Source organism: Aegilops tauschii, chromosome 1 (genome assembly GCF_002575655.3).
Source record: "Aegilops tauschii subsp. strangulata cultivar AL8/78 chromosome 1, Aet v6.0, whole genome shotgun sequence".
NCBI classification, from domain to species: Eukaryota; Viridiplantae; Streptophyta; class Magnoliopsida; order Poales; family Poaceae; genus Aegilops; species Aegilops tauschii.
The window spans coordinates 474,026,460-474,035,949 of NC_053035.3; the positions used below are offsets into that span (position 1 = coordinate 474,026,460).

The following is a 9,490-nucleotide window of genomic DNA, read 5'->3' on the forward strand; positions in this document are numbered from 1 at the left end:
GTGACAGCGCATCAACACCCGCAAATATATTCCCACTACTAGCATCACTACTTTCATTATTGATGAAGACGACATCATTAAATTTCAAATAATTTGCAATGAATTATCGAATCCACTATATTGCAAATGCATATCACAAAGTATTTAATTCACATCACATCACACTATACAAATAAGTTAAGAGCCAAATTGCATTATAAGTTGGAATTAAAGACAAATCATAGTATTATTTATTCCATCTGTCAGCCAAATCATCTTCTAAATACAAAATGACAATAAAAAATATCACAGACTCAAGTTTGACACGAGAATAAATAAGACGAAAAGTAATATTTACATAACTAAAAGACCACTTATGTTGTCCTGATGACTGCAATGTATGATTAAATAACTATCTTTCTTTCACAAAATGATGGCCTTCATGCACCATCAGGTTGGACTGATTTGCTTGCTGAGTTGCTTGAGCCCTTAAAAGAAATCCAATCAGGTTATCCATCTCATGTTGCTTCTTTTGCCAGGCTTATTCTTCTCTTGTTGGCTCTTCTTTGCATCTCTTCAAATTCTCTATCTTGTGCTTCATGTCTCGCGGCTAAATCCTCCTGGTGCCTATAAATTGATGAAACATAACAACATGTTGCACCTTAATGAGATGAAAACATATAGATAACAAGGTATAAGAGTACCACTAAGAAACTTACAATCTATCGAATTATGAATCTAAGAACATTATTAACAAGATTTGCGGGTATGTGGATGGGTCAATAAAACATTAAGTTAGGTTAGCGGAACAAGAAGACACAAACTTGTATAAAACATTGTCAGTCAAAATATTTTACATAGATCACTATTGCACTTTTAACTAGTGTGCCACTTATAGTTTAAGTAGCATCTGAATGACTAGTGAGGGCACTACGGCAGCAGATGGTAATGCACTATAGTGATCTACTGAAGATATTTCATAGTTAGTTGCATAAGTATAGTTGTTTGACGCTTTGGTTACTACAGAAGTTTAGATCAGCACATCACAAAAAAATAGATTAGTAATGTACTACAAAATCACAGAGCAAAACACAAAAATGTTTCTTTAGTAAGGAGTGACATCCATTCGATATATTGAACAATCTCAAAACGATGCAATATCCAAAGGTCATCACCCAACCATAGTAGGCAACCTTATTCTTATTAAGTGTGTGTTTTCTCATCTCTGAATTGATTCAAACATGCTATGAATTTGGTAGATCATCACCATATGTACAACTAAGTGCCATAAGCAACTAGAACTAGTACTGTAAACTACACTATTTGAATCGGTTGTGTGCTTACACATCTTCTTCTGCAGCTACAGCTAATTGTGTACTCGCACTGCTGTTGTACGATGCTTCCTCAATCTAAATATAAGAAATAAAAATTTAAGTTATGGGCAAAGGAAGTACACGATGAGCTTAAATGTTAGGCGTACACAACCAGCTGGTAAGGAATTATCCAGTATTGCATTGTATGCAAATAGAAAGTGGAGAAGCAAGTAGTAAAAAGAACAAGCTTCAGACTGTACCAACATAGCAAGGCCGATAAGATTATCTTAATATTGCAAACCCAATCTTCTACCTACAGTAAGCGTCGACTAATGCACCTACGTTTACGGAATAAAACAGAGAAGACAAAAAATTTACTGACAAGTGTTCACATGGAGAAAAAATATTACAGAATACCAAAATCATCTTCTCTTTCACCGAGCAGTATTAGCCCATGATAGGAGCCCTCAACATATCTTTAGCTTGTTAACTTTTATCACAGAATATTAATTTATTGTCCATAACTACTAATAGAAGGCAATTCCTAGTACAGTTTCATTGTTAAATGTTAATACTCTGAACGTAGAGTCTAGTCACATATTAAATGTTCTGGAGACTGCATGATCTTGCAGCTTAAAGGGGAAACATGAGTTGAAATTATTCATTTTAGAAATTTAGAGACAGGGAGGAACATATACGTATAAACCATACCTTTGAGAAGAGCAAAGGGCATTGATCTTACTCCTTATCTAGATGAACTGCAACTAGGAAAAGGAGATCTTAAATAGGTGGTTAGAACAATCAAATTACAGATCACAAATCTTACATCCAGAAATTATGGAAGAAATATGGAAGCAGCGAAATATACCCTCGAATAGTTGGAAGGGGACCAGATCTAATGGTATTGCAGCGGGGTTCCTTGCAGAGTTTCTCACCCATCCCCTAGCCTCACTGCATCATCGGGTTGCCTCTTCCAAACCTGTTGTCTCCAGCCGCCGCCATCTTGTTGGTCACTGGACGAAACCAAACTTCTAAATCAGCATCTAATCTCAAGTAGTGGCTGATGGAGGGGTGGTGAGGAAACGTCCAGATCTTGGTAAAGCACGAGGTAGGAAAGGAAGCTGGGGAAGGCGCTGGAGTGGGCGATGGTGAGGATGAGGCGAGCGGCTATGATGTTGCCTGTAGAGGCTGGCGACTTCGATGTCGCGGGTTGGCGGATCCGATCTTGGCCGGCGAGGCGTGGCGGCCGCTCCTTGTGGAGAGCGAGCGCGGCGGCCGGGGCTTGATGGGAGGGCGGGCGAGCAGCCGTCATTGGAGAAGGATTACGCGGCTGGTGCCGCAGGGTGCGCCGGGCGGCGTGATCCTCAAATCTCGCCGCTGGATGCAGTCGTGGGGTAGAGGGGGTGGAGATGGGGATAGAAATTGGAGGGAGTTGGTTCCGCGCAGCTGAAAAAATAAGGGCGTAATTAATTGGATGCGGCAAAAATTTAGGAAAGTGGAGCGAAAAGTGTTTTTTAGTGGAAAGGGAATGGTTTATTTTCGAGTTAAATACAGCAGTATGTAAATGAGATGGCAAATGATTTAAACAGCGGTGTAACTCGTACAAAAACATTATGATGTGGTTTGTTCCATGCAATTTTTTTTGGAAGAACTCTACCTAAATATATGTGCAAAGTTGTACATAGCGACCTTATAATTATGAAAATAAAAAAACAAAATAAGTACTTCAAAGTGGCAACAAGGACCGATTGTTTTCAAATAGTAATGTTAGAAGAGTCTGTACTCAAAGATGTGAACTTATAGAGACATTTGTATGACACGTATATAGGCCAATGCTGAAATATATCAGATAAATGGCCTGAAATTCATCAAATTTGAAATTTTGAGATAAAACGAAAAAATGAGCCATATGCATCATCTCAGGAACATCCATACCAAAAAAATTCATCCACTCTTATTTCCATTTTCTTGAGATAGAACGAAACAACTATAGCGCCATGGGCACCAGTTCACGAAAACACAAAATAACTTTCGTCCCCACCACTATTTACTTCCATTAGACAAAATAAAATAAGTTAAGTGTTCAAAAACATATGAAGAAACTCGGGCGAGTCCCATTACAAACACCGTCACGTGGGTCCTACCACTCAATAACTCGTGACGCGGTTGTGGTAGGCCCCACTGCTAGACATTACATGACGAAATAAAGAACGGCACACATTCGTTAATATTCGTGACTCTAGTAGACCCATCATAAAAATTACCGAACCGTCACAGAAATTAGTAGCCAGGTGAGGCTCAACGGCTGTATGATTCAGTGACATTAAACGTCACCGATTTGCTGTAATAAGTGACGCCACTTACAAAATGTCACATATTAGGAATTTCTGTGATGTTCTCAACCATCGTCATCAGGATTTTCGTCACGGTATCTCAATTTTCTTGTAGTCTCTCCAAGACGTAGCGTCTTGCATGGCATGGGATAAGCTAGCCGAATTATAAAAGATGAAAAGTACACGTTGAAATAGTTGAACTCGTGCTTAATTACGAAAAATAACACTTGTCGTCGTTGCGTACCGTTTCAACATCGAAGGTCTCCTCCAGCTTAATACGGAAGCGCCGATCTTCGTCCAGGTGAGGCCTTTCGCACTGACCTCGGTCGTCGTGGCACCAATCGCACTCTCCCGGGAGACTTTCGTCGTCCGAGTACGACATTTCCTATGTTCATAATTCAAATATTAAACGTCTACAATTAAATATATGTACTAAAAAACCTAAGTTAGATCATTATTATTCATCACGGGTTGACTATCGGTTTGTCGAGTCTTTTCTTGAAAACTCTCAGCTCACGTGGTGTATACATTCGACCGTTGGTGATGGTCGCTCCTCCATTTGTCCCCGAATGCATTACACCAAAATGTCTAGCACACGGGAACAAAGGAGAAGCGACCCCACGACAATAGTGGGGATTCTTCGTCCTCTCATATATATATGGTGGAACTCTCCCTCACTGATTCCTCTCTGACATTTGCGACCGTCGGTGATGGTATGGTAGCTCCTCCTTTCGTTCTCGAGTGCATTACACCAAATTGTCTAGCACACGGGAACGAAGGAGAAGCTACCCCCATGAAAACAGTCGGGATTCTTCGTCCTCTCATATATGGTGGAGACTCGACAGACTTATAGTCAACCCGAAATATCGTTTAATTATCTTTCTAAAAGAGGATTTGGCTAGTCTCACCTCGATGTCGGAGGGGGCGGTGACGGGGACGACGGCGGGGATGATGGAGGGGCCGGGGGCTCCTAGATTTCTGCGAAAACAAAAACCCTATAAGCTATCAACTAATCATATGCATACGCCTTGCATAGTGCTCTCCAATTTTAGCATTCAAAGTAGGAGAAGTTTTCCACTTTGAGCATTCAATAAGCAAAATCAAATCACAAAATAAAGTAGTATTCAAATTAGGATGCATTCAATTATAAGCAAAACTACATCATCTCCATGCGTCCATACATCGTCGAATATTATCACTAATACACCTCGAATACTATCGTACATATAGCATCGCTAGTACAACTAGAACAGTAGCGCCCGACGGGTATCGGCGCGGGCGGTGGACACCCAAAGGGACGGAACCATCACAGGATCATAGCTCCAGTGAGATCCCTGAAGAACCTGCCAGGTATTGTCGAACCTGCCCTCCAACGCAACCATGTAGCGACGGACGTGCTGGTCCTCCTCGCTGACACGGTGACGTACCACCTCCGCGGTGTCCGGAAGCCTCGGCACCGTCACTGGCCCACGCGACCGCCACCAAACAAGGATCGGGTCAACGACTGGCTGGCTCCTCATCAACCTACGCCCACCGGAAGGTAGCACCTCCCAAAACCAGTCCGGCGGAGCCCAGTCCCGGACATGGCCCCTCTGATCAAGCCGGCCTCCTCCGCCGAGTCGACGACGAGGATGCGGGATAGGCATCGTCGACGTCGATGCGGGATTAATTGCTTGAACTAAAAAAATAAACTAGTTCTATTAATTTTCTTGCTAAAATAAAGTAGTTCAACTAGTTCAACTACTAAGCACTTACTATAAATAAATAAAATAAAGTAGTTCTTACTAAAAATAAACTACTTCTATATATAGTAAAATAAAGTAGTTTTATTAAATCAACTAGTTCAACTACTAATTAAGCACTTACTATAAATAAAATAAAGTAGTACTTACTAAAATAAACTACTTCTATAGTAAAATAAAGTAGTTTTATTAAATCAACTAGTTCAACTACTAAGCACTTACTAAAATTAAACTTGTTTAACTAGTTCTATTATATTTAACTAGTTCAACACAATTTTTTTCTAAATATGCACATATATATACATAAATTGACAAAAAAAACATCTAATTCAACTAATCTAAAATACATGGAAAAACATCTAATTCAACTAATCTAACTAATTTTATTCAACACTTACTAGTATATATACATGGAAAAAATACATATACAAAAAAATGAAAACAAGGATTCGGGGCGGCGGCGGCTCACAGCGGCGCCGGCCGGCTAGGGCGATGGTGGGGGCGGCGACGGCGTCGACGACGGCGACGGTGGGGGCGGCGGATGGCGTCGGCGTGTAGAGGATCCGCGCGGGCGCGCGGAGCAGGGCACGGGCGACGGCGACGGCGTTGGCGGCGGACGGCGATGGCGTGGCGGCGGACGGCGTCGGCGTGGGCTCCGGGGCGGGGGCGACGGCGACGGCGGGGGCGGCGGACGACGACGGCGATGGCGGGGGCGGCGGACGGCGGCGGCGTCGGCGTGGGCTCCGAGGCGGGGGCGACGGCGACGGCGACGGCGTCCGGCAGCCTGGCGGCGTCCTCTCCGCGCGCATAGTCGGGGGCGAACTGCAAGATGCAAACCAAAATTTTCACAAGTGTGCCTTATATACATGAAGCTTTAGTCCCGGTTCTTGTCACGGACCGGGACAAATGCCCCTCTTTGGTCCCGGTTGATACCACCAACCGGGAACAAAGGCCTCTTTTCAGCAGCCCAAAGGGCGGGAAGCAGAGGGCTTTGGTCCCGGTTGGTGGCACCAACCGGGACTAAAGGTTGGGCATTGGTTCCGGTTGGTGCCACCAACCGGGACCAAAGGGGGGCATTTGTCCCGGTTGGTGCGGTGGGATGTTTAGTCCCACCTCGCTACCCGAGGAGCAGCATGACCTGTTTATAAGCCCTGCCCCGCCAGCTCCATTGAACTTCTCTGAACTGCAGGCCTCTGGGCCTAATCTTGCACTGCTATGCCTGTGGGCCTTCTGCAGGCCTGAATCCTGGCCCATGGATGGGTTTCTAGTCGTATTCACGCTGTGGTGGCCCAGTAGGTGGCATTTTTTTTTATTTTTTCCCAGTTATTTTGTTTTCTTTTTTGCTTTATTTATTTTATTTTGTTTCTACTAACAACAAAATACTTATTTATTTTATTTTGTTTCTAATTACTTATTTATTTTATTTTATGATAATTCTTTTTGCTATTAAAGTTTCTATCAAAAAAGTTCTTTATGAAAATTCTTTTTGCTTTTAATGATTTTGAACAGAAAATACTTCGATAATTTTAGTTGCATCAATTTTATATGATTTTAGTTTCAATAATACTAGAGGTTTCTTATAATGTTTTGAACAGAAAATACTTTGTTAATTTTACTTTCATAAATTTTATTAAAGTTTATTTTATTTTGTTTCTACTTATATATTACAATAAAGTTTATATTATTTTGTTTCTAATTACTTATTTATTTTATTTGTTATTTTTCATGCATTTACTAATTATTTTGAGCTATAAGACCCTAAAATTGAAAAGCATTTCAAATGAACTCTGAAAGGTTGAAAGTTGGCTTGGTATCATCATTTTATCCACATAGCATGTGCAAGAAAGTTGAGAGGGTTACGGCAAAAACTGGATGCACTTTGTGTACAAAACGGTCAACCTCTTTCAAAGTATCAGGATTTCATATGGAAACTCGTCTGTTACAAAGGGATTTCATTTTTTAAAACTTATTTGAACTCCTGACTTTTTGTGTGTTTAAAATGCACCATTCAAAGCCACATCATCATTTTTCAATCTTTTCTGACTTCATTTGTTATTTTTCATGCATTTACTAATTATTTTGAGCTATAAGACCCTAAAATTGAAAAGCATTTCAAATGAACTCTGAAAAGGTTGAAAGTTGGCATGGTATCATCATTTCATCCACATAGCATGTGCAAGAAAGTTGAGAGGGTTACGGCAAAAACTGGATGCACTTCGTGTACAAAACGGACAATCTCTTTCAAAGTATCAGGATTTCATACGGAAACTCGTCTGTTACAAAGGGATTTCATTTTTTAAAACTTATTTGAACTCCTGATTTTTTGTGTGTTTAAAATGCACCATTCAAAGCCACATCATCATTTTTCAATCCTTTCTGACTTCATTTGTTAATTTTCATGCATTTACTAATTGTTTTGAGCTATAAGACCCTAAAATTGAAAAGCATTTCAAATGAACTCTGAAAAGGTTGAAAGTTGGTATGGTATCATCATTTAATCCACATAGCATGTGCAAGAAAGTTGAGAGGGTCCCAGCAAAAACTGGATGCACTTCGTGTACAAAACGGACAATCTCTTTCAAAGTATCAGGATTTCATACGGAAACTCGTGTGTTACAAAGGGATTTCATTTTTTAAAACTTATTTGAACTCTTGACTTTTTGTGTGTTCAAAATGCACCATTCAAAGCCACATCATCATTTTTCAATCCTTTCTGACTTCATTTGTTATTTTTCATGCATTTACTAATTAGTTTGAGCTAGAAGACCCTAAAATTGAAAAACATTTCAAATGAACTCTGAAAAGGTTGAAAGTTGGCATGGTATCATCATTTCATCCACATAGCATGTGCAAGAAAGTTGAGAGGGTTACGGCAAAAACTGGATGCACTTCGTGTACAAAACGGACAATCTCTTTCAAAGTATCAGGATTTCATACGGAAACTCGTCTGTTACAAAGGGATTTCATTTTTTAAAACTTATTTGAACTCCTGACTTTTTGTGTGTTCAAAATGCACCATTCAAAGCCACATCATCATTTTTCAATCCTTTCTGATTTCATTTGTTATTTTTCATGCATTTACTAATTATTTTGAGCTATAAGACCCTAAAATTGAAAAGCATTTCAAATGAACTCTGAAAAGGTTGAAAGTTGGCATGGTATCATCATTTCATCCACATAGCATGTGCAAGAAAGTTGAGAGGGTCCCAGCAAAAACTGGATGCACTTCGTGTACAAAACTGACAATCTCTTTCAAAGTATCAGGATTTCATACGGAAACTCGTCTGTTACAAAGGGATTTCATTTTCTTGAACTTATTTGAACTCCAGACTTTTTGTGTGTTCAAAATGAACCATTCAAAGCAGAGACTGATTTTGAATGGTGCATATTCAACACACAAAAAGTCTGTAAAGATCGCCAACCCCAACATAAAAGAATAAGCATAGGTGCGCCTATAGAGAAAATTCAACCTAAATTCATAATAAATTTCTATGAATTTCAGAGAAACTCACTATGAATTTAGGTCAAATTCCCTGTATAAGGGCATCTATTTTCATTTTGAGAGGAGCTCAACAAGGCAGAGAGGGACGGGCTTATAAACCGGTGTGAGCGCCCTTCGGTTGGCGAGGTGGGACTAAACTCTGGCCGCAACGAGGACCAACCCTTTAGTCCCGGTTTGTGGCACAAACCGGGACTAATGGTCATGGGCCAGGGGCGAGGCGCATTGGTCCCGGTTCGTGCGTTGAACCGGGACCAAAAGGTCCAGACGAACCGGGACCAGTGGCCCACGTGGCCCGGCCGGCCCCCTGGGCTCATGAACCGGGACTAATGCACCCCATGGGTCCCGATTCGTGCGGAACCGGGACTAATGGGCTGGCCAGGCCCGAACGAAAGCCCTGTTTTCTACTAGTGTGAGTCGGGCCTCCTCCTCCGCTGTCATGCGAGGAGGTGGGGGTGGCGATGAAGATGGCGACGGCGACAGCGTGGGCGTTAGGCCGCGCACCCGCGTACGCCCGCGCGCCTGGGGAGCCGCTCGGTGCTCACATGGCCGCCGCGGCCCCGTCAACGTGCCGGCGAAGAAGGACGCCCGCCGCATGTCGTGCTCATCGCGGAACCAAGTGTC

General features: G+C 41.7%; 1 long non-coding RNA gene across 1 annotated transcript; it reads right to left on the bottom strand.

Moving 5' to 3' along the window:
• Nucleotides 1-201: 201 nt before the first annotated feature.
• On the bottom strand, nt 202-3,279 carry LOC109767876 (uncharacterized). The gene is made up of 4 exons (XR_002233919.4): nt 2,161-3,279; nt 2,004-2,050; nt 1,324-1,388; nt 202-606 (listed from the first exon to the last, which is right to left on the bottom strand). It is a non-coding gene; the product is annotated as an uncharacterized lncRNA (long non-coding RNA).
• Between the last annotated feature and the right edge of the window lie 6,211 nt (nt 3,280-9,490).